Source organism: Ovis aries, chromosome 2 (assembly GCF_016772045.2).
Source record: "Ovis aries strain OAR_USU_Benz2616 breed Rambouillet chromosome 2, ARS-UI_Ramb_v3.0, whole genome shotgun sequence".
NCBI lineage: Eukaryota > Metazoa > Chordata > Mammalia > Artiodactyla > Bovidae > Ovis > Ovis aries.
Window position 1 is genome coordinate 243,474,404 of NC_056055.1, and position 24,790 is coordinate 243,499,193.

General features: G+C 44.6%; 1 protein-coding gene across 9 annotated transcripts in view; it reads left to right on the forward strand.

Moving 5' to 3' along the window:
* LUZP1 (leucine zipper protein 1) overlaps positions 1 to 24,790 on the forward strand; it is a 101,238-nt gene that overhangs the window by 65,645 nt on the left and 10,803 nt on the right. For 5 of the 9 annotated variants that reach the window (XM_012152463.5, XM_060411457.1, XM_060411456.1 and 2 more), the window contains 2 exons: positions 2,685 to 2,867; positions 4,852 to 4,957. The gene's annotated coding sequence lies outside the window, so the exon portion shown is untranslated. Of the gene's footprint in view, positions 1 to 2,684; positions 2,868 to 4,851; positions 4,958 to 6,167; positions 6,420 to 20,545; positions 20,762 to 24,790 lie in introns of all 9 variants that reach the window. The other 4 variants (XM_027965544.2, XM_012152490.4, XM_060411458.1 and 1 more) reach the window with 4 other exon arrangements.

Genomic DNA, 24,790 nt, shown 5'->3' on the forward strand with positions numbered 1-24,790 from the left:
AGTTATAACCTAATAGTTAGGAAAGGAAGCCGAGAGCCAGGTGGCATCCTCGAGGGCCTGCATTTAAACAGAAATGCTAATCGCAAGCTAGTCTGCCCAGTTGTTTGTTAGTAATAAGTTCTTAAGAGCCTAAGCCCTTTCTTTTCAATTCCAGTCTGTGTTTTTAACCCTTTGTTGGGCAAAGCTTCTTTAGTGAAGTGAAGAAAAACCCTGTAGCTCAGAGGTGGGATTACTAGATACCAGTCCTGTCTCTGTTTCCTAAAAGGTTTCCTAAAAGGGTCACATGGCTCTCAGTCTGTTTGCTCATCTGTCATATGGAGGATAAGAGAGTATCTTCTTCTCATCTTAAGAGTTTCAGGAGTAATAAGTTATCCTGGGAGGAGCAGAAAAGGAAAGACATTATTCGAGCAGAGATAATTTGAGCAGACATTATCCTCCGTCAGAGATAAGTGTTGAAATCTCTGTTATTAACACAATTTAAGACTTAATCGCAGCTCTTGAAGACAGAGCACTTGTACTGGATTCTCTTGCCTGCGGGCAGGTGGCCTAGGTGGAAAGGCGGGGCTTACGGAAACGGACAAGTCTTGCAGCTGAACTCCAACGCGATGACCTACGTGTGGGGTGCTGGCCGCTGGTGGCACGAGGTTGGCCATCACCAAGTTGCTCTCTTCAGCTCCAGACCACCGTCTGGTTGGTCCCACCCCATCCTGCTAGTAGCCTGTTTCCTAGGTTGGATTTTTGTTGAAGAGACCGAACAGGGCAGAGAAAGGTTAAAATCCCTCCTGACTCTTTTCACTAATAATCCTGAGAATGCCACGTCAGCAGTTATAGGGGAAGACCTGACTATCTCCTGGCTTCTCAGTACAGACGGTGGAGCATTAGATTCGAATCTGAGGACTTTGAATAGTCTGGTTGTCTCAGGTTTACATCTTTCCCCTGCCTTCTCATTTTTCACATTTATACTTTCTTCTTCGCTTATGTTTGAAAGGCCGCAAGAGGTTAATTAGTAGATGGGGGTAACCTGGTCCAAAAGAATTGCAGGTAGTGGTTTCTCTGTGATCCTTAGTCATTCTGGTTCTCTCTGATACCTGCTTGTCTGGTAACAGAAAATAATCACTGCATATTCTTAGGTGAAAGGCCTGAGGATGAATTTTCTAGAGACTGTGGATGACCCAGTTATTTCAGTTTGAATAATTTCTCTTGATCTACAAGTTCCATTGAGTCTTCTGTGTGATCTCCATTCTCTTCTTAAGCCCACCCATTCAGAGAACTTTAAAATTTCAGAACCTGCATTTCTGTTCTAAAATGTCCACCCCCCTCCCCGGCCCCCCTCCCCCACCACCGTCAATTTCTCTGCTTTTAATAGCTGTTACAGTAGCTGCTTTAATATCCTTGTCTGATAATCCCAGCATCTGGGGCATCTTCGTGTTGCCCTCTGTGGGTTTGTTGTTGTTTCCCTCTTGCAAAGGGGCTTACTTCTTTTAGTTCTTCATGTAATTTGGGATTGTGTCCTTGACATGGATGCGTGTGAATGTAACGTTACAGAGGCTGGTTTCCGTTGCTGTGTCTATTTCAGCGGGCAGGTGCCTTGCTCAGACTTCAGTTGCACGTTCTGTCTCACGTGTGGCAGGTGGCAGGCCACATCTCAGTCCGGTCCTTTTGTCCTTGGCTGAGGTCCTTGGATTCTACCCTGTGAAGTTGTGGTTCAGGGGTCAGCTGGAGGCTGGGCAGAGCATCACGCAGAACCTGGGCGCTCCATCTCTGGCTGTCTTCTTCTTATTGTCTGCAGCTGCCCTGGTCTCCCTGTCCTCCGGTTCCAGTGAGCAGAAAGCCTTGGGTTGATTTTTAATTGGAACCTCAGCTGGACAACCCTCAAGTCATACCCTGCCAGTCCTTTCTTCCAGTTTTCCAACTCTCTAAATTCTGCTGCTAGCCATTATGCACTTCAGATAGTCATTTCTTTTTATATTTTATTCAGAGCATTTGGTTGTTTGTCCATGACAGGAGTGTACTGGAGGCAGAACTCCCCACTAGCATTTTTAGCCATTATTAAAGTGTTTTGGGAACAGAGGTGATACACATTTAAGAGAGTTTTGCTGTTATGTGAATTAACTCATGTATTCTAGGTTAGCACCATTTCAAATGGTGGTGCTCCTCCTGGTCCTTCAGCCCCTCAGTCTTCTGATGCTGGCTTTACTGTGACAGCGGAAGGAGCGCTGCAGGTCCGCGCACCACAGCGCCAGCTACACTCTCACGCAGAAGCGCAGGGCGAGTGGCCCGCAGACCGGCTCTGCATCTTGGTTTTGCCACAGAAGGAGCAAGTGTGCTTGGCGTGCTGGCTGATGCCAGCTTCGCCGGTCTCCTGACGGGGTTATTAATACTGTAATGGGTCCTGTGCTTACCCACGATTCTGACCTTGCTGCCTTTAGTCATGTCACCGCAACCTAGGTCTGAGCCCAAAGAGTAAGAGAACTTTTACATTCAGCAGTCAAATGAGGATGGACTGATGCGTGTCCTTCCTGTGTCTTGTTAATCATCTCAGGTGGACTCAATGTGTTCACTTCAGCCAGCTTTGCTACCTTGGGCCAGTTTCTTCTCCTTTGCTGGGACTCTGTTTCGTCTCTGGAAGATGAGGCAGTTGGACTCCCCGTGATCTGTAAGGGTCCTTTTATCTCTTTTCCTAGACAAATAGCACATGCACGCAGAACCACCACCACTAGCACCAGAAGAAATGCCTCAGGGAAGCGGCGTGGCGAGATCTGTCAGGGCGGAAAGGCTCTGAAGAGGCAGCGCTGAAGAGTTGGAGGATGTTTACAGTTATCCTTTGTTTCTGGGGACAGAGGACCAGTACACCGAGGATGCGAGAAGTAAGTGGCATTCAGGAGCAAAGGAAAGAAATCATCTGCCCTTAGAAGTACGGAGAGACCCTGTGTCAGTGGGAAACGAATGAGGATCATCTGGAGTTCCTGTTTGTTTGATTTTTGGCAGGGTGCTCTTTCCTGTTTGGAAGAGACGGGCTCCTGGGCTTCACCAGCCCGCCAGCAGGTTTGCCTGGAGGTGGGGGCAGCAGCTTCAGTAGAGGCGCCGCTGTCACTGTCAGGGCTGCAGAGGCCTTGGTCGTGGCAGACCAGATTGATGGGGCCATTTCTTGGAGTTTAGAATTTTTATGTAGGAAAGGTTCTAGCCTATGCAAAGGAAGGGATGTGTATGTGTGTAAAAGGGGGTGGAGGGGGCAGGACAGAAGGTCTGTGGGCCAGTGCTGCTGTTGGAATAGCAACCACACTTAATCTGCTTCGACTGATTTCTTTTTTTGAAGCCCGCCCGCCCAAGCCATCCCTCAGGTGCTTAGTACAGGTCCTTTTTCTACTTCTTTTCTAGCTGTGTTCATTGCTTATCAGTAATTCTCTCTTAGGTCTTACTGGCTTGAGGCTTCAACCCCCATCTTTTTAAAGGTCATTTGGGAAAAGCTATCATTTTATTACTTCTCCATCTTTATTCTAGCCTTTCTCCCCAGGAGAATGGAGGTACAGGCAGATTCTGTATATGTGAATGTGTTATGGGGTTGGTAGTGGAGGTGTGGAAATTGGATTAAAGGGGACCAGGCAACCTTGCAGGGAGGTCACAGGGTGGTCTGCGGGGTGTGCAAGGGAGGGATGGGAGCTGTGATGGAAGGGGGTGCCATGGGTGCAGGACCAGGTACGGAAGCCTCTAAGCTTGCCACTGGCTTAGAAGCCATCTTCCCATTCTTCCTTAAGACCGGGAGAGACAGATGTTTAACCCAGGTCTTCCACCTTCATTTACTCTTCTCTAGAGCTGGGGTGAGACTGAGTGGGTTAGCAGGCTTTTCAGCTCTCTTATAGAAGGTTTGTTACAAAACTGGGGAGGCTCTATTTTTTAAATTCTATTTTCTTTTCTATTTGGCTGCCCTGAGTCTTGGCTGCTGCACGGACTTCCTCTAGTTGTGAGCAGGGGCTGCTCGCTAGTTTTGGTGCCCAGCCTTCTCCTTGCAGTGGCTCCTCTTTGTGGAGCATGGGCCCGAGGACACATGGGCATCAGTGGTTCAGTGTGCAGGCTCAGTAGTTGCTGCGTATGGGCTTACTGGCCCCGAGGCATGTGGGATCTTCCCAGAGCAGGGATCAAACCCGTGTCCCCCGCATTGGCAGGCAGATTCTTAACCACTGAGCCACCAGGAAAGTTCAGGAGGCTCTGTTTTTGTTCTAATTGATATTGGCTGGTTCAGGGCTGTTTTGAGAACCAAGTCTGGAAGGTACCCCAGTGAGAGTCAGCATGGTGTCATGACTTTTGTAATTGGACAGTCTTGGATTTAAAGTCTCTGTCACTCACAGCTAAGATGCTGGACAAGTCACTTGTCTTGTTGGAATTTAGATTCTTTGTCTATAAGGGGGTGGCGTTATTGTGGAATTGTCTGGTGTAAAACATAAAACCTACTGTCCAGGGTGTGGTGGATACTCCACAGATGTTTGGGTTTTTTCCCTTGCCCGTATTCCAGAACGTCTGATTGTTAGTGGAATCCCAGCTTCAGCCCTAAGCAGTTGTGTGGCTCACCCTTTCCAAGTTTAGTTTCCTTCCTTAAAATGAGGGCATTGAACTAGACTTCTGAGATCCCTTCTGGATGTAAGCTGCCGTATGAATGTTTAGGCCACTGGGGAATGTATAGGTCTGTTAATTTCAGGAATGACAGTGTAGTCTCGGGACCATGCCATCTGATAGGAAAGGGGAAGTTTCCGGAGCCAGATGCCCCCTCTTCCCTGAGGAGGGAGACAGGCTCAGCCCAGTCTTGTGTAATTCACATTTTACCTATCTCTACCCTTCTATTTATATTCTCTCCAGGTCAAGAGGCAGCTGCCACTGCAATATAGTGCGTGACCGTGTCCACGACAGCAAGCATCAGGGGAGCAGCCAGAAGCATTGACAGGACACTTCAGTCCCCTAAATGGTAAGTGTGCTCAGCCGCCCTGGGGCGAGAGGGAGGTTTCTGCAGTCTCTGCAGTTTCTCCTCCATTGCGAGAGGGGGAGGTGTTCGTCGATGCTCTGTTCTGAACCAGGTGCTGTGCTAAGCACCTCACATGCTTTCTCATTCAGTCTATCAGCCAGTCTACCATTTACTGAACACTTACTATAAGCCAGGCATTATCTCCCTTCATATTTACACCAACCCTGTGAGGTAAGTGTTGTTATTTACACCACAAACAAGTGAGCTTTCAGAGGTTAAATAACTTCTCTAAGTTCATACACGTAGCAGATGGCAGAACTAGATTTTAAACCTGGTTATTTTCATTTCACTAAGTTTCTCTTTCGAGGAAGCCACTTTTTGGTTGAGGGAGTGACTGACAGCTAGTTCCTTTTCCTAGCCTGTCTGGATTCTGTGTGCCAGTGTTTTATTGGTGGTGCTGAATAAGGAAGTGGAGGGCACTAATGAAACAGAAGATGCTTGAGCAGGCCAGAGGACCTCATGGTCTTGGGCCCTAGTTGGTAGCTGTGGACTCGTTGGAGCAGGGTTCTCTGGAAGGTGGGGCAATGGGGCAACCAGAGGGTGAGTCTGGGAAATGGGTTCTATGCATGGGAGTGACTGGACATAGGAAAGGAATCTTAGTGAGAGTTCTCAGTCTCACAGGAGCTCCTGGAAGCAGGCACAGTTAGGGACAGGACAGGCTCTTCTTGAGAGAGTGGAGAACTTTAAGACAAATTCTTGATCTGTTAATTGGTTCAGGATTCTTGTTCTGTTCCTTTCCCTGGAGCATTTTTCCTACCTCAGGGAACTGGGTAGGTAATGAAATTCATTTTTGGTTGGGTGGAGTGGCAGTCAGTATTCATTTGTTCATTGATCATTCTGAGGGTGCTTTAGTCTCTTTTTATTGGAGCACCCCTCTTTCTTTTTTTTTTAATATACTTGGTGAATTTGGGAGGAGGGAGTAATCATTTTCATCAATAAAATTTATTACATGTACCTCTCATACATATTTTGCCATGTACCGCGCTTATGTCCTGAGGGTACCACATGCCTAGCATGGTTCTTAGAGCTAAGTATTCAGCATTGAACAAAACAGAAAAAAATTCTTGTTCTCAGGGAATATACTCTAACGGGTCGAAACATTAGAAAAGTGAACAGTTAGATACAGTAAATAAGTAACACCTATATGTCGTAGGTGCGCAGGAGAACAAAAGCGGGGTACGGTGGTAATTGGAACTGACGAGGAGCTGGGAGACTGCTGCTTTATGTCAGGTCATCTGGAAAGGTCTCTGATGAGGTGATACTTTAAGCCAAGATCTGAAAGAAGTGAGAAACACACTCAAGAAATTACGTGGGAGAAGAGCATTCCAGGCAGAGGGAAGAGCAGATGGAGAAGCCCGGAGACACAAGCGTGAGTGTTCCTGTCTCAGGACTGGCAGGGCCGCCGGTAGGTACGCAGGAGAGGAGTAGCGCTGGAGAGGAGTAGAGGGGAAAGCGCGGAGGGGACCGGAGCAGAGCAGAGCCGGCCGCCGCTCACCCCGGGCCCGAGAGCGGGGGAAGGACCTTTGCAGTCAGTGCATTTTATTCTGAGATAGGAGCCACTGGGGAGTGAACAGCAGAAGAGAGACACGACTTGACTTGTTTGTTTCTGTTTTTCTTTTTAATAAATGCTCATCTGTTTGGCTGTGCCAGGTCTTGGTTGTAGCATTCAGGGTCTTTTTTGACTGTGAATGTAGGATCTTCAGTGGCGGCGTGTGAGCTCTAGTTCCCGGATCAAACCTGGGCACTCTGCAGTGGGAGTGCAGAATCTTAGCCACTGGACAAGCATGGAAGTCCTGACTTAGGTTTTAAAAGGCTTACTCTGTTTCACGCTGGGGAATAGACTGTGGAGGATGGGGGAAGTGGGCGATGGCGGAAGCCAGGAGACCAGGCAGGAAGCTTCTGCCTCTGTCAGTGGTCAGGACAGCGATGAGGATGGCAGTGCTGGGTAGCCAGAAAGGAATGGATTCTGGACATCGCTTGAAGGCAGCGTCAAATTCTGATCGTCCCTGTAGAGATGTTTGATTTATCTGGAGTTAACCTTTAGGTCACATGGGCTTGAGAGTATCATGAGAAACTTGACAGTGATCCCTGGTAGAATTCTAAAACAGATTAAGCAAAGGATAAGAGCACAGAGAGATGACCCTGCAAGTCACTAACTCATACAAGCTGATAATGTTTTTTTCCGTTAGGTTTTGCCATGATTTTGTGTAAATTGTAAAATCAGTACAAGTTTTTAATTGAAATACTAGGGGGTGGAAATCACACCATCCAGGGATAATTAACCATATATCTAGCACTTTGATTATATCAGGGCAGTTCATTTTTTGGAAAAGGCTCCTAGGCTGGACTGGGGGGTTCAGAAATGTCCTAAAAAAGTAATATGTCTCAAGTGCTGAAATTAGGGATTTAACATTTTCTCATGTGACCCCAAGACAGAATTTGGGGCCGGCTTGCATGTAGGTGATGTGCAAGTACTGGTTAACAGATTGATGTTTATCTAGAGGGGTTGTTTTTAATGGCATTCTGGAGGGCTTTTCTTGGTTATATTTTATTTAACAATTTGAAAATCAATTTGGATGAAGATACAGAAAAGATGTACTTGTTAGATAAACAAACAGTGAATGCTTATAAATTGGAAGGTGTAGAAAATATTTAAACAGTTGAAACTATTGATCGAAACTAACTTTCAGGTTGAAATGAAAAAAAAAAAAGGTAAATAATGTAACTGTAAGATGGATCAGGTCAACCAGAAATATTAAATGGATAACTCCAGAAATAAACGGAGGCTTTCCTCATGGCTCAGCAGGTAAAGAATCTGCCTGCAGTGCAGGAGACGCCAGAGAAGCGGGTTTGATCCCTGGGTCAGGAAGATCCTCTGAAGGAGGTAATGGCAACCCATTCCAGTATTCTTGCCTGAAAAATTCCATGGACAGAGAGCCTGGCAGGCTATAGTCCAAAAGGTCACAAAGAGTTGGACATAACTAAGAACACGTACACAGAAATAAAGAATTTATAACTTTGAGTTGCCTGCTGTTCTCAGTAATATGAATGAATTCTTGACCCAGCCTTTATCCAGTTGACTCTTGAACAGTGCAGGTTTGAACTGTGTGGGTCTATTTTTATGTGGATGCTTTTCAGTAGTAAGTACTACAGTACAGCATGGTCTGCAGTTGGTTGAATCCACAGACCCAGAACCCAGGATGCGGAGGAACTGAATATATGGAGGGCCACCTGTAAGGTATACACAGATTTCTGAGTTCTTAAAAGGTCGTTGCCCCTAACCCACGTTCTTCCAGGGTCAAGTGTATAGGAAAAAACATGGTATATAGAGAGTTTGGTACTGTGTGTGGTTTCAGGCATCCACCAGGGGTCTTGAAACATATCACGTGTGCCTAAGAGGGGAGTTTTGTATCTACAAGTTTTAGGGCTGTGTGCTTTTGTTGGAGGAGGGGCTGTTTGAACAGAGTTCAGAAAACTGCAGTGAGAGATGACCAACCATCAGAATGGGGCAGCGGAGGCTTGGAAGAAAGAGGCAAAGGGAAAGGGCAGAATTCTAAGTGTGCTCCTCAAACATGACCACTTCAGCCTCTGCACTTGCTGTGAGATTTCAGGGGCTTCTGTGTGGTGCCAGCCATGCCAGTTTACCCGCCCTGCCGCTCCCCTGTGCCTGTCATGCCGGTACTGCCGAGTCACTTAAAGTCCCCCAAACGCATCATTGTTTTACTTGCCTGCCCTCCCTTCCTTCCTCTCTGTAAATGATTACTTTATACCATTTTTGTACTGCTATTCAAACTGCTAGAAAGGCAGCAGTTAAAAAGAGGTACCCCTGCAAAAAACCCCCCAAACCATGTTCCTGACCTCGTAGATCATATGATCTAGTAAAGAGATAGTAAGCAAATACACAAAGAATTAAGTGGTAAAATGTACCGAGAAGAAACAAGTAGAGTATCTTGCCTTAGAGCTGTCTGAAGATGAAATGAGTTGCCTTGGGAGGAAATGAGTATCCTTCCTGTCATTAGAATTGTTTGAATAGGAGCTGAATGACTACTTGCTAGATAATTTCTTCATTGAGTGGGAGGTTGGATCAGATGATCTCTAGATCCTGTCCAACCCGGAGAATCTCTACATGCTAGTTGGGCTCCCAACCCTAAGGTTTGCATATATAAAATATGAATATCTAAATCTAAAATCCAAAAATGCCTATCTAAAATGAATTTATGATTCTGGGAAAAATAATTTAAAAGTTCAGTAATTAAATAGAAACACTCAAGAAGTGATGGTGAGATGTGGGTAGCCAAAGGTTTTAAGACAGGTAACTAGGAATTGTCAGGAGGAAGCTACTTTAAAATAGTTCTCCTGTTTTCCTTTAGCTTAGGGACTTGCAAACTGGTCCACAGGCCCACTGCCTGTTTTTGTAAATAAAGTTTAGTTGAAACACAGACACATCATTTGCTTACGTACTGTGTATTGCTGCTTCACACCGCGATGGCAGAGTTGAGTAGTTGGACAGAGGCCTTAGGGCTTGCGAAGCCTAAAATACTTGTTGTCAAGCTAAGTCATATACTTATATGGATACCATCAAACTTGAAAGAAAAAATTTGCAGATCCTTTACTTTAAATGACTGTTGAGAACAGGAAGTGAATCATGGCAGCTGTGTTGGGGGAAAGGGCAGGCCAAGTTTGATGATGTACTATTTCAGACCTTCCTGGCCCACCAGGACAGGAAAGAGAGCCAGCTTCCAGAATGCTGGACAGGGCCACTAGGAGCTAGGTTCTAAACCTTTGGCAGAAAGGGGCTCATGAGAGACAGTTGGTGGAGCATCTTGCTGCTATGAGTTGGAGCTGAGGAAGACACCGGCGGGGAGGGGGAAGTTGGTATTAAAGAATGGTTTCCCGGTCCTGTTCCTCACTTTCCTATGATTTCTGAGGCTTAATATACATAATTTCCTTCCCAGACACACCCTTGGGCACAGTTAATTGCTTCTTCTAAGCTCCCAGCACATTTATCAGGTGGTGAAATGTATTAAGTGGAAAAAAAAAAAACAGGACAGGAGAACAAGGAGCCAGAAGAGTAGGTGCTGTGTTTTGTGAGATGGTCAGAGAGGCCTCTTTATTCTTGATTTATAGTTAGGTCTACTTTTCTGATTCATTAAAGGCAGGGGTTGAGTTTTAACCATCTCTCTCTAGCACTTGGCTAGATGGTGGGTTCATCATGGATGTTCCATAGATGTCTCCAAAATAAATGAGTTAACTGGAGACACATACTTGATGGGGAATGCAGTAGGACTGGAAGGAAAGGCATCTGTGTCTTCCCTTTGTGGATGGTCCTGGAAGAGCAAAGCATCTCTTTCTCTGGCTATATGTAGGGCCGAAAGGGCAGAGATAAGTGACACTAACCGCATTTTCAATCCATTTCCTTGTTTTCCCAGGGTGGAGGGCTGATGTTAGTGAGTTGTTCTTTTTAGAAGGATTCTGCCTAGTGAAATTTACCTTAGGTATGCATAGGACTTTCCAAAGGGCTTTTGCTGACCTTAACTTTTGCTGTGAAGTAGGTGGGGTTGATAAGGCATGGAGAAGATCAATGAGTTGGTCAACAGGGTAGCATTCTAAAAGGAGTATGGTCTTTAGAACTTGGGTTCACCATCTAGCTGTCCTGCTTACTAGCTGTGTGACCTCAGGCAAGTTTGAGGGTCCCTATTACAAAAGGTTATTGCATAAGCTGAGTAGTTAATGTTAGCTGCTCAGCTGTGTCCAACTCTTTGCAACCCCATAGACTGTAGCGGGCCAGGCTCTTTGTCCATGGTATTCTTCAGAGAAGAATACTGGAGTGGGTTGCCATTCCCTTCTCCAGGGGATCTTCCAGACCCAGGGATTGACCCGGAGCCTCCAGCATTGCACATAGATTCTTTACCGTCTGAGCCACAAGTAATAGTAATAGCTGCTATTTGTTGTACTTGTGTGGGAGGCATTCTGCTAAGTGCTAAGTGCATTCCATGCCAGGGGATTACCATATTGTCTTTGGATGGATGAAAAAACATTCAGAGAACTAATTTATTCAAGTAGATTGATTAGGGATTCCTAGAGAAAGCCTGTATGTGAAGCTCGCTCAGTCGTGTCCAACTCTTTGCGACCCCATGGACTGTAGCCTACCAATCTCCTCCGTCCGTGGGATTCTCCAGGCAAGAATACTGGAGTGGGTTGCCATTTCCTTCTTCAGAAGATCTTCCCAACCCAGGGACTGAACCCGGGTCTCCCACATTGTAGGCAGACACTTTACCATCTGAGCCTCCAGGGAAGCTCCTGTATAGTAACTTCTTAATATATTCTCTGTAGTATAGTCGTGCTCAGTTTGGGACTGTCCTGTATTTGTTCCCTTTATACCTGTTACTGGTCTGTATATAATCAGAACTCCTCACTTTGTAAAAATGCTGAAGAATTTGTAGGGAAGTGATTTAACCCAGTGTGAAGAGTTCTGGGTAGTCAGGAGACTAAAGTCCTTGATTTTGCTAAGTTGCTGGAGAGATCTCAAGTCTCAGTTCTTTCATTTTTAAAATTAGAGGATTAGGCCAAACAAGCAGTTTTATTTTAAATAAAAGCGGTAGAACTCGTTGGTTACAGTCATATGGGGGAAGCCCAATATGTTAGGACCTTCCCTGATAGCTCAGTTGGTAAAGAGGAGTCTTACCAATTCCCACCATTGCAGGAGTCCCCGGTTCGATTCCTGGGTCTGGAAGATCTGCTGGAGAAGGGATAGGCTACCCACTCCGGTATTCTTGGGCTTTCCTGGTGGCTCAGCTGGTAAAGAATCCGCCTGCAATGTGGGAGACCTGGGTTCAATCCCTGGGTTGGGAAGCTCCCCTGGAGAAGAAAAAGGCTACCCACTCCAGTATTCTGGCCTGGAGAATTGCATGGACTGTGTAGTCTATGGGGTCGCAAAGAGTCAGGCACAACCAGGGACTTTCACTTTCACTATGTTAAGAAACTAAAATCAGCTTTTTTGGTTGACAAGAGAGAGGGTCCCTGACAGCCTGCCCAGACCTTTGCCCCTCTCTTTTCCCTGAGGTGGACCCCAGGGTGCAAGTTGCTGAGTCCAGTTTGAAAGTCAGTGGACTGAATGATATTTTAGCTGTATTTTGGCTCTGAAATCACTTTTGAAGGAGAGGAAGAAGATCCAGAATTTTTTTTTGCTTCAACACTTTCTCCAGTAGTGAGAGTCTGTGTGAATGGTGTGGTTTTCTGGTATTTATGTCGTAGTTCCATGGCATAGACCTGAAAGCCAGATGGGTCATTGTCCAGCAGGGAGAAGCACTGTGCAGGCGGCTTGGGGCTTGGGGGGAGACCTTTCAGAGGATCACCGCTGGGCCTGGTGTCTGTGCCGGCCGTTCTTGTCAGTTGTTTTCTGCATTGTAATTCATGAGTAACTGACTCCTTGACATCATTTATTATTATTATTTTCTGTTAATGGTTAGTGCCAAAGGACTGATCAGCTTTTTAATAATTAGGGGGCACATTCAGCCATTCATTCATCAAATTTTAAGCATTAATTATGTGCTAGGCTTCCTGCTGGGTGCTGAGAATACAGTGATGAATAGGGAACAGGCTGGGGAGATAAGATGAGCAAATAAAACCTGAATGCATTGTGGTGGGTGCTGTGGTGGGCCCAATACAGCACACTAAAGTGCGTGGAAGTGGCGCCTGATCGTGTTCAGGGTTTCAGGAAGGACATGCTCCAGGAGGAGGCGCCTACGGTGGGATTTGAAGCATATGAGAAGGGATGATTACCAACCTAGAGAAGGCCTGGAGGTGAGAGAGAGCGCACGGTTTGTGGAACTTGGAGAATGCACAGCCTGTGTGGAGGTTGAAGATGAGGCTGAAGAGATAGGCAAGGTGGATTGTGAAGGACCTCACGTGCCATTTGGAGAAGGAAATGGCAACCCACTTCAGTATTCTCGCCTGGAGAATTCCATGGACAGAGCAGCCTGGCAGGCTGCAGTCCATGGGGTTGCAAAGAGTTGGATGCAACTGAGCAATTCACTCACATGCCATGCTGGGGGGTTTGGGTTTGGGCTTTGCCCTGAGAGTAATAAGGCTGTTTAAAAGGACTTTGAGTAGTGGTGTGTGATAACTGTTTATATTTGCTGTCTAATCAGTGCCTGCTGCAGTCCATGGGGCTGTAAAGAGCTGGCCACGACTGAGTGACTGAAGACAGCCACAGCAGTGTGTGCTCAGCTGCTTGGTTGTGCCTGACTCTTTGCGGCCCCATGGACTGTAATCTACCAGGTTCCTCTGTCCTTGGGATTTTCCAGGCAGGAATACTGGAGCAGGTTGGCATTTCTGTTCCAGAGAATCTTCCCAACCCTGAGATCAAACCCACAACTCTTGGCAGATTCTTGACCACTAGTGCCACCTGGGAAGCCCGATATATACCATGGGTTTGGTTTTTTTCATTCTTTGATTCATATCAGAGTCTTGAATAAGACATGTAGGTGCAATTAACACTAAATCCAAATGAATTTAGGAAAGCAGTTATCCCTGGACTCTACTAATTCCAAATTCTAATTTATAGATGGGACTATACTTAAGTTTAACATTTCCCTCTTCTAAGGGATTTGTTTATGAAAAATGTAGTATAAATTAGTATAAATAAGACATATTGAGGAGGATGTTTCAGTTTGGCATAAGCTGAACAGTTCCTCTCATGAAGTTCCTGTCTTTAAAGTATACAGTTTTATCATATTTATGAGGGTAAGTTGTTTTAAAGCATTTTGTTGAAGCATCATTTATCATTTGTCCTCCAATAACTGCTGTGCATTGGCAGTCATAGATCCTTTGTATCTATGTATCTATGTATCTTTGTATCTATGTATCCTTTGTATCTAGTCACTTAAAAGTGATTTATGGCCCATACTTAGTTCAGTCCCCCATCCCCTCCACCCTTCGTATAAAATTGGTAGTTAAAAAATTCATAAAGCAATTATCTTTCAATTAAAAAATAAATTTAAAAAATTGTAATTTTCTTTCTTCTTTCTTTTTTTTTTTTTTTTTTACTGTCGTTCAGTCTCTAAGTTGTGTTCAGCTCTGTTTCACTCTGTGGACTGCAGCATACCATGCTCTGCTGTTCTCCACCACCTCCCGGAGCTTGCTCAGATTCATGTCCATTGAGTTGGTGATGCCATCCAACTATCTTATCCTCTGCTGCCTCCCTTCTCTTTTTGTCTTCAATCTTTCCCAGCATCACGGTCTTTTCTAATGAGTCAGTTCTTTGCATCAGGTGGCCAAAGTATTGGAGCTTCAGCATCAGTCCTTCCCGTGAATATTCAAGATTGATTTCCTTTAGGATTGACTGGTTGGATCTCCTTGCAGTCCAAGGGACTCTCAAGAGTCTTCTCCAGCACCACAGTTCAAAAGCATCGGTTCTTTGGTGTTCACCCTTCTTTATGGTCCAACTCTCACATCCATACAGGACTACTGGAAAAACCATAGCTTTGACTGTGCAGACCTTTGTCAGCAAAGTGATGTCTCTGCTTTTTAATACACTGTTTGGGTTTGTTAAAGCTTTCCTTCTAAGGAGCAAGCATCTTTTAATTTCGTGGCTGCAGTCACCGCCTGCAGTGATTTTGGAGCCCAAGAAAATACAATCTGTCACTGCTTTTACTTTGTCCTCTTCTGTCTGCCCTGAAGTTTTGGAGCTGGATGCCATGATCTTAGTGGTTTTAATGTTGAGTTTCAAGCCAGCTTTTCTACTCTCTTCTTTAACCCTTATTAAGGGGCTTTGTGGGTTTTTTTTTTTTTTTAACTGCTGTTGTTTAGTCTCTTAAGTCATGTCTGAGTCTTTGAGGCTTCAGGGCCTGTGGCCTGCCGGGCTTCTCTGTCCATGGGATTTCCCAGTGAAGAATACTGAAGTGGCCTAAAGATAATTTATAGGGTCCTGTAAGGCAGTCAGCCCCCTGCCTGCGTTTCTGTTCATTCACAGCCTGCCACTCTTCCCACGCACACGTGGGATTTCTTCCCTCCCTTCCTCCATGGCAGTTTAAAAAAATAAAATACTGGAGTGGGTTGTCATTTCCTTCTCTAGATCTTCCTGACCCAAGGATCGAACCTGCATCTCCTGCATTGGCAAGTGGCTTTACTGCTGAGCCACCAGGGGAGTATGAAGACGATGTGTGTGTGTGTTTACATTAATATACTTTGTTGTGCTGGGCCTTGGTTGCAGCGTGTGGGATCTCCCATCTTCGTTGCTGTATGGGAGCTCTTTTGTCATAGTACATGGGGTCTAGTTCCCCCATCAGGGATTGAATCTGGGCCTCCTGCACTGGGAGCTTGGAATCTCAGCCACTGGACCACCGGGGAGGTCCCAAAACAAGTGCTTTGGTATGTGGAAATGTAGATGGGAATAAGGAAAGAGGTTTCTTTCTTATAAAAATACCACTGAAGGGGTATTTTACTCTCCATTCTTGAGAATGAGGAAGCCTGTGAGCTTGGGGAAAGGAGAAGGGGAGACCAAAAGAACCGAAAGTGAGAAGACAGAGATCATACACAGGGGAGCCAAGTGGCGGAGAGGGAAGAATAATCCTGGAGTGGCCATGAGCTGAGAGGCCGAGGGAGGGAGACCATTTCCAACACCTCTGAGCTTAGTGTTTCTCAAAAGCTGAACATGGGCTCCACCTGGTGGCTGTAGGCTTTAAGTATAATTAATGGGGGAGATCTTGGGGTTGGAGAGAGGTAAGTAGCATTTGTCATCTCCTCAAATCCCTCTTGGGCTTCCCTGGTGGCTCAGATGGTAAAGAATCCACCTGCAAAGTGGGAGACCTGGGTTCAGTCCCTTGTTTGGGAAGATCCCCTGGAGGGGGGCATGGCAACCCTCTTCAGTATCCTCGCCTGGAGAATCCCACGGACAGAGTCTGGCGGGCTGCATGTCCAGGAGTCAGACATGACTGAAGTGATCATCATGCATTTTGTGGTTGTTGTTCAGTTGCTCAGTCATGTCCAACTCTTGGCGACCCCATGGACTGCAGCACGCCAGGCCTCCCTGTCCATCACCATCTCCCAGAGCTTGCTCAAACTCATGTCCATCGCGTTGGCAATGCCATCCAACCATCTCATCCTCTGTCCCCTTCTCCTCCTGCCTTCAATCTTTTCCAGCATCAGGGTCTTTTCAAATGAGTCAGTTCTTCACATAAGGTGGCCAAAGTATTGGAGCTTCTAGCTTCAGCATCAGTCCTTGCAGTGAATATTCAGGACTGATTTCCTTTAGGATGGACTGGTTGGATCTCCTTGCAGTCCAAGGGACTCTCAAGAGCCTTCTCCAACACCACAGTTCAAAAATATCAATTCTTCGGTGCTCAGCCTTCTTTATGGTCCAACTCTCACATCCATACATGACCACAGGAAAAACCATAGCTTTGACTAGACGGACCTTTGTTGGCAAAGTAATGTCTCTGCTTTTTAATATGCTGTCTAGGTTGGTCATAGCTTTTTCCCCAAGGAGCAAGCATCCTTTAATTTCATGGCTGTAGTCACCATCTGCAAGCTTCCCTGGTGGCTCAGAAGGTAAAGCGTCTTCCTGCAGTGTGGGAGACCTGGGTTCAATCCCTGGGTTTGGAAGATCCCCTGGACAAGGAAATAGCAAACCACTCCAGTTCTCTCGCCTGGAAAACTCTATGGATGAAGGAGCCTGGTAGGCTATAGTCCATGGCGTTGCAAAGAGTTGAACATGACTAAGTGACTTCACTTTCAGTCACCATCTGCAGTGATTTTGGAGCCCAAGAAAATAAAGTCAGTCACAGTTTCCATGCAATGCAGGAGACCCCGGTTCAACTCCTAGGTTGGGAATATCTGCTGGAGAAGGGATAGGCTACCCACTCTAGTGAATTCTTGAACTTCCCTTATAGCTCAGCTGGTAAAGAATCCACCTGCATTGTGGGAGATCTGGGTTTGATCCTTGGGTTGGGAAGATCCCCTGGAGAAGGGAAAGGCTACCCACTCTAGTATTATGGCCTGGAGAATTCCATGGATTGTATAGTCCATGGGGTCGCAAAGAGTCAGACATGACTGAGCGATTTTCACTTTCACTGTTTCCACTGTTTCCCCATCTGTTTGCCATGAAGTGATGGGACCGGATGCCATGATGTTAGTTTTTTGAATGTTGACTTTTAAGCGAGCTTTTCACTCTCCTCTTTCACCTTCATCAAAAGGCTCTTTAGTTCCTCTTTGCTTTCTGCCAAAATGGTGGTGTCATCTTCATATCTGAGGTTATTGACATTTCTCCTGGCAGTCTTGATTCCAGATTGTGCTTAATCCAGCCTGGCATTTCGCATGATGTGCTTTACATATAAGTTAAATAAGCAGGGTGACAATATGTAGTCTTGACATACTCCTTTCCCAATTTTGAAACACTCCGTTATTTCGTGTCCAGTTATAACCATTATTTCTTGGCCTGCATATTGGTTAGTCAGGAGTCAAGTGAGGTGGTCTGGTATTCCCATCTCTTTAAGAATTTTTCACAATTTGTTGTGGAAAACAAATTGTCAGTGAAGCAGAAGTAGATGTTTTCTGGAATTCTCTTGCTTTTTCTGTGATCCAGTGGATGTTGGAAATTTGACCTCTGCCTTTTCTAAAACCAGCTTGAACACCTCGAAGTTCTCTGCTCAAGAGAGAACTGTTGAAGCCTGGCTTGGAGAATTTTGAGCATTACTTTACTAGTCTGTGAGATGAGTGCAATTGTGCAGTAGTTTGAGCATTCTTTGGTGTTGCCTTTCTTTGGGATTGGAATGAAAACTGACCTTTTCCAGTCCTGTGGCCACTGCTGAGTTTTCCAGATTTGCTAGCTTACTGAGTGCAGCACCTTCACAGTGTCATCTTGCAGGATTTGAAATAGCTCAACTGGAATTCCATCACCTCCACTAGCTTTGTTCATAGTAATGGTTCCTAAGGCCCAGTTGACTTAACATTCCGGGATGTCTGGCTCTAGGTGAGTGATCACAGGATCGTGATTATCTGGGTGGTGAAGATCTTTCTTGTACAGTTCTTCTGTGTATTCTTGCCACCTCTTCTTAATATCTTCTGCTTCTGTTAGGTCCATACCATTTCTGTCCTTTATTGAGCCCATCTTTGCATGAAATGTTCCCTTGGTATCTCTGATTTTCTTGAAGAGAGCTCTCGTCTTTCCCATTCTATTGTTTTCCTTTATTTCTTTGCACTGATCACTGAGGAAGGCTTTCTTATCTCTCCTTGCAATTCTTTGGAACTCTGCACTCAGATGGGTGTATCTTTCCTTTTCTCCTTGCCTTTAGCTTCTCTTAAGGTCCCCTGTTGAAGGAAAAGGCTACCCACTGCAGTATTCTGGCCTGAAGAACTCCATGCACTGTGTATAGTCCGTGGGGGTCGCAAAGAGTCTGACACAACTAAACGACTTTCACTTCACTTCACTTCTTTTCTCAGCTATTTGTAAGGCTTCATCAGACAACCATTTTGCCTCTCTGCGTTTGTTTTTCTTGGCGATGGTTTTGATCACCGCCTCCTGTACAATATTACGAACCTTTGCCCGTAGTTCTTCAGGCACTCTATCAGATCTAATCTGTTGAATCTATTTGTCACTTCCACTGTATAATTGTAAGAGATTTGCAAATCCCGTTTAAGGTTCTGTGAGTTTGATAGCTTGTGTTTCTGAAGAAATTGATCTGTTTCATGTATAGTTATCAAACATGTATATATAGTTATTCATAATATTCCTTTATTATCAGTGAAATCTGTAGTGATTGTCCTTTTATTTCTGATAGGAGTAATTTGTGTTTTCTCTCTCTTTCATTTTCATTCATTTCCAACACTTGAAATTTTTCGTGTTCGTTGGATTTCCAGCTATCTTTGTGGTATTGATTTCTAGTTTCCTTCCATCGTGGTCTGCGAGCAGACACTGTATGATGTGTATTCTTTTAAATTTGTTCGGGTATTTATGACCCAGAGTGTAGTCTGTCTTGGTGAATGTTTCCTGTAAACTTGAGAAGGTTGTTTATTCTGTTGTATGAAATAGTCTATAGATGTCCACTATATCCCATTGATTGATGGTACTGCTGAGTTCAGCTGTGTCCTTTATACTAATTGTCTGCCTGCTGGATCTGCCACTTAAGATAGAGAGCTGTTGAATTCTCCAGCTATAGTAATTGATTTATCTCTTTCTCCTCGCAGTTCCATCAGTTTTTTGCCTCACGTATTTTGATGCACACACACATTTAAGGACTATTATGTCTTCTTGGAGAATTGACCCTTTGTGGTCATGTGATATTCTCCCTTTGCCCTTGATAACATTCCTTGTTCTGAAATCTGCCATCTGATATTAATGTAGGTACTATCTTTTGATTAGTGTTAGATAGTGTATCTTTCTCCATCTCTTCACTTTTAAACTATATCTTTATTAAAATTTAAAGTGGGTTTTTGTAGACAGCGTATGTTTGACTCTTAGTTTTTGACCCACACAGATAGTCTGTTTTTTAATTGGTGGATGTAGATTCAGTTCAGTTCAGTCGCTCAGTTGTGTCCGACTCTCTGTGACCCCATGAATCACAGCACTCCAGGCCTCCCTGTCCATCACCAACTCCCGGAGTTCACTCAAACTCATGTCCATCGAGTCCGTGATGCCATCCAACCATCTCATCCTCTGTTGTCCCCTTCTCCTCCTGACCCCAATCCCTCCCAGCATCAGGGTCTTTTCCAATGAGTCAACTCTTCACATGAGGTGGCCAAAGGATTGGAGTTTCAGCTTTAGCATCAGTCCTTCCAGTGAACACCCAGGGCTGATCTCCTTTAGGATGGACTAGTTTGATCTTGCAGTCCAAGGAACTCTCAAGAGTCTTCTCCAACACCACAGTTCAAAAGCATCAATTCTTTGGCGCTCAGCTTTCTTCACAGTCCAACTCTCACATCCATACATGACCACTGGAAAAACCATAGCCTTGACTAGACGGACCTTGTTGCCAAAGTAATGTCTCTGCTTTTGAATATGCTATCTAGTTTGGTCATAATTTTCCTTCCATCGTGTAAGCGTCTTTTAATTTCATGGCTACAGTCACCATCTGCAGCAATCTTGGAGCCCAGAAAAATAAAGTCAGCCACTGTTTCCACTGTTTCCCCATCTATTTGCCATGAAGTGATGGGACTGGATGCCACGATCTTAGTTTTCTGAATGTTGAGCTTTAAGCCAACTTTTTCACTCTCTTCTCTCACTTTCATCAAGAGGCTCTTTAGTTCTTCTTCACTTTCTGCCATAATGGTGGTGTCATCTGCATATCTGAGGTTACTGATATTTCTCCCGGCAATCCTGATTCCAGCTTGTGCCTCCTCCAGCCCAGAGTTTCTTATGATGTACTCTGCATATAAGTTAAATAAACAGGGTGACAATGTACAGCCTTGATGTACTCCTTTTCCTATTTGGAACCGATCTGTTGTTCCATGTCCAGTTATAACTGTTGCTTCCTGACCTGCATACAGGTTTCTCAAGAGGCAGGTCAGGTGGTCTGGTATTCCCGTCTCTTTCAGAATTTTCCACACAAGAGAAGAGTCTACACATGGACATCACGAGATGGTGTACACCAAAATCAGATTGATTATATTCTTTGCAGCCAAAGATGGAGAAGCTCTTATACAGTCAGCAAAAACAAGACTGGGAGCTGACTGTGGCTCAGATCATGAACTCCTTATTGCCAAATTCAGACTGAAATTGAAGAAAGTGGGGAAAACCACTAGACCATTCAGGTATGACCTAAATCTAATCCCTTATGACTATACAGTGGAAGTGAGAAATAGATTTAAGGGACTAGATCTGATAGAGTGCCCGATGAACTATGGATGGAGGTACGTGACATTGTACAGGAGACAGGAATCAAGACCATCTCCAAGAAAAAGAAATGCAAAAAAGCAAAATGGCTGTCTGGGGAGGCCTTACAAATAGTTGTGAAAAGAAGGAAAGTGAAAAGCAAAGGAGGAAAGGAAAGATACACCCATTTGAATGCAGAGTTCCAAAGAATTGCAAGGAGAGATAAGAAAGCTTTCCTCAGCGATCAATGCAAAGAAATAGAGGAAAACAAGAGAATTGGAAAGACTAGAGATCTCTTCAAGAAAATCAGAGATACCAAGGGAACATTTCATGCAAAGATGAGCTCAGTAAAGGACAGATATGGTATGGACCTAACAGAAGCAGAAGATATTAAGAAGAGGTGGCAAGAATACACAGAAGAACTGTACAAGAAAGATCTTCACCACCCAGATAATCACGATCCTGTGATCACTCACCTAGAGCCAGACATCCTGGAATGTTAAGTCAACTGGGCCTTAGGAACCATTACTATGAACAAAGCTAGTGGAGGTGATGGAATTCCAGTTGAGCTATTTCAAATCCTGCAAGATGACACTGTGAAGGTGCTGCACTCAGTAAGCTAGCAAATTTGGAAAACTCAGCAGTGGCCACAGGACTTGAAAAGGTCAATTTTAGTTCCAGTTCCAAAGAAAGGCAACACCAAAGAATGCTCAAACTACCGCACAATTGCAGTCATCTCACAGGCTAGTAAAGTAATGCTCAAAATGATCCAAGCCAGGCTTCAGAAATACGTGAACCGTGAACTTCCAGATGTTCAAGCTGGTTTTAGAAAAGGCAGAGGAACCAGAGATCAAATTGCCAACATCCGCTGGGTCATCAGAAAAAAGCACTCATCTCACACGCTAGTAAAGTGATGTTTAAAATTCTCCAAGCCAGGCTTCAGCAATACATGAACTGTGAGCTTCCAGATGTTCAAGCTGGTTTTAGAAAAGGCAGAGGAAGCAGAGATCAAATTGCCAACATCTGCTGGATCATCGAAAAAGCAAGAGAGTTCCAGAAAAACATCTATTTCTGCTTTATTGACTATGCCAAAGCTTTGACTGTATGGTTCATGATAAACTGGAAAATTCTGAAAGAGATGGCTGTACCAGACCACGTGACCTGCCTCTTGGGAAACCTGTATGCAGGTCAGGAAGCAACAGTTATAACTGGATATGGAAAAACAGACTGGTTCCAAATAGGAAAAGGAGTACGTCAAGGCTGAATATTCTCACCCTGCCTGTTTAGCTTCTATGCAGAGTACATGATGAGAAACTCTGGGCTGGAGGAAGCACAAGCTGGAATCAAGATTGCTGGGAGAAATATCAGTAACCTCAGATACGAAGATGACACCACCCTTATGGCAGAAAATGAAGAACTAAAGAGCCTCTTGATGAAAGTGAAAGAGGAGAGTGAAAAAGTTGGCTTAAAACTCAACATTCAGAAAACTAAGATCATCTGGTCCCATCACTTCATGGCAAATAGATGGGGAAACAGTGGAAAACAGTGGCTGACTGTATTTTTCTGGGCTCCAAGATTGCTGCAGATGGTGATTGCAGCCATAAAATTAAAAGATGCTTATTCCTTGGAAGGAAGCTTATGAGCAACCTAGACAACATATTCAAAAGCAGAGACATTACTTTGCCAACAAAGGTCCATCTTGTCAAGGCTATGGTTTTTCCAGTAGTCATGTATGGATGTGAGAGTTGGACTATAAAGAAAGCTGAGTGCCCAAGAATTGATGCTTTTGAACTGTGGTGTTGGAGAAGACTCTTGAGAAGTCTCTTGGACTGCAAGGAGATCCAACCAGTCCATCCTAAAGGAGATCAGTCCTGGGTGTTCACTGGAAGGACTGATGCTGAAGCTGAAACTCCAATACTTTGGCCACCTGATGTGAAGAACTTACTCATTGGAAAAGGCCCTGATGCTGGGAAAGATTGAAGGCAGGAGGAGAAGGGGACGACAGAGGATGAGATGGTTGGATGGCATCACTGACACAATGGACATGAGTTTGGGTGGACTCCAGGAGCTGGTGATGGACAGGGGAGCCTGGCGTGCTGTGGTTCATGGGGTCACAAAGAGTTGGACACGACTGAGCGACTGAACTGAACTGAACTGAACTAAAGAATTTCTTTTAACATTTCTTGTAAAGTGGATCTACTGGCAACAGATCCCCTCAATTTTTATTTCTCCTCCAGAGTGTTTATTTCATCTTCATTGCTGAAGGACAGTTTTGTAGGGTACAAAAATCTAGATTGGTGGTGTTTTTCTCTCAACATTTAAAATATTTCACTCTATACTTTTCTCATGGGCTTGATTTCTGAGAAGTCAGATGTTACTTCTTAACTTTGTTTTTCTATAGGTTAGGTATTTTTTCCTCTGAGTTCTTTCAGGATTTTTTCCATTTATCTTTGATTTTCTGCAGTGTGAATATGATATGCCTTGGTGTTTTTGTTTTAGTATTTATCCTGGTTTTGGTGTTCTGAGCTTCCTGAATCTGTGGTGTGCTTTCTGACAATTTTGGGAAGTTATGTCATTATTGCTTCAGATTTTTGTTCTCTTCTTCTTCGTCTGATAGTCCCATTACATTTGTGTTAAACTTCTTGTAGCTATCCCACACTTCTTGGATATTCTGTTCTGTTCCCCCCCCCCGCCCCATCGCCTTTTTTTTCCCCTCTGCCTTTCAGATTTAGAAGTTTCTACTGACATATCCTCAAGTGCAGAGACTCTACCAGCTGTGTCTGGTCTACTAGTGAGACAGTCAAAGACATTCTTCATTCGTTAGTGATTTTCACCTCTAACATTTCCTTTTGATGCTTTACTATAATTTCCATTTCTTTGCTTACCTTACCCATATGTTCTTGGATGTTGTCTACTTTTTCCATTAGAGTCTTTAGCATATTATAGTTTTGAATTTCTGTCTAATAATTCCAACAGCTCTGCCATGTCTGAGTCTGGTTTTGATTGTTGCTCTGTTTCTTTAAAAACTGTATTTTTAAATACAGTTTTTAGTATGTTTTGTAATTTTTGTTGAAAGCTGAGCATGATGGGTGAAAAGCAGTTAGGTGAGCAGGCCTCTCCTGATGTGGTGCTCAGGTGCAGGGGAAGCGCTCTCCTGTTCCATGGTTAGGTCTCAGTCTTCAGTGAGCCTGAGCCCCCGGGGCTGTGAATTTCACAAGTGCTTCTCATTGTCAGGTCTGCATGCCACCCCTCTCCCTACCCGACTCCCTAGGTAATACGTGGTGGCTGGAGTTGGGCATATTCCTTCCTCCATGCGGAAGGTTAGAGAGAGCTGCAGTTAGGTATTTTCCTTCCCCCAGGTCAGTTAGGTTTGGATAAGACTCCAGTAGCTGTGACGCTGGTTTCATAATGGTTAATTTTACCCTCCTCCAGCTGGCAGCACGAGGGGATTTTTCTCCCATGTTCACTGGGAACCTGGTACAGTTCCTGGAGTTACAGCTCACAAAGTGTGGAGCATCCCTCCCAACTGCCCCCCTCCCCCCCAAAACAACTGAGACAAACTGCCTGTTGGTAGACTCCCAACGTTGTCCACACTGAGCCTCCAGCAGATTGTCAGTGCAGTTTAGGTTTTCCTACTCTAGCACTAGTTCCCATGGAGGTTTCTACCTATGCATTCATGCTCCGGTAAACTGTGATTCTCTGTATCAGCTTGTCTGTCTAACTTGGGGGAAGCAGTTTTCTCTGAGACCTCAGTTCTCTGATGGATCTGAGAAGAGTTGCTGATGTTGTTTGTTCAGCTTTTTATTGTCAGAAAGAAGTGATGGTTTTAGAAGCTCCCTACATGCTGGGCCCAGAACTAAAAGTCTACCCTACTTCTCTATGCTTTTTACTTCTTTTGTGCCTTAACATTTAAAAAAAAATTTTTTTATTTTGGCAAAAAATGCATAAAATGTGTCATCTTAGCCATT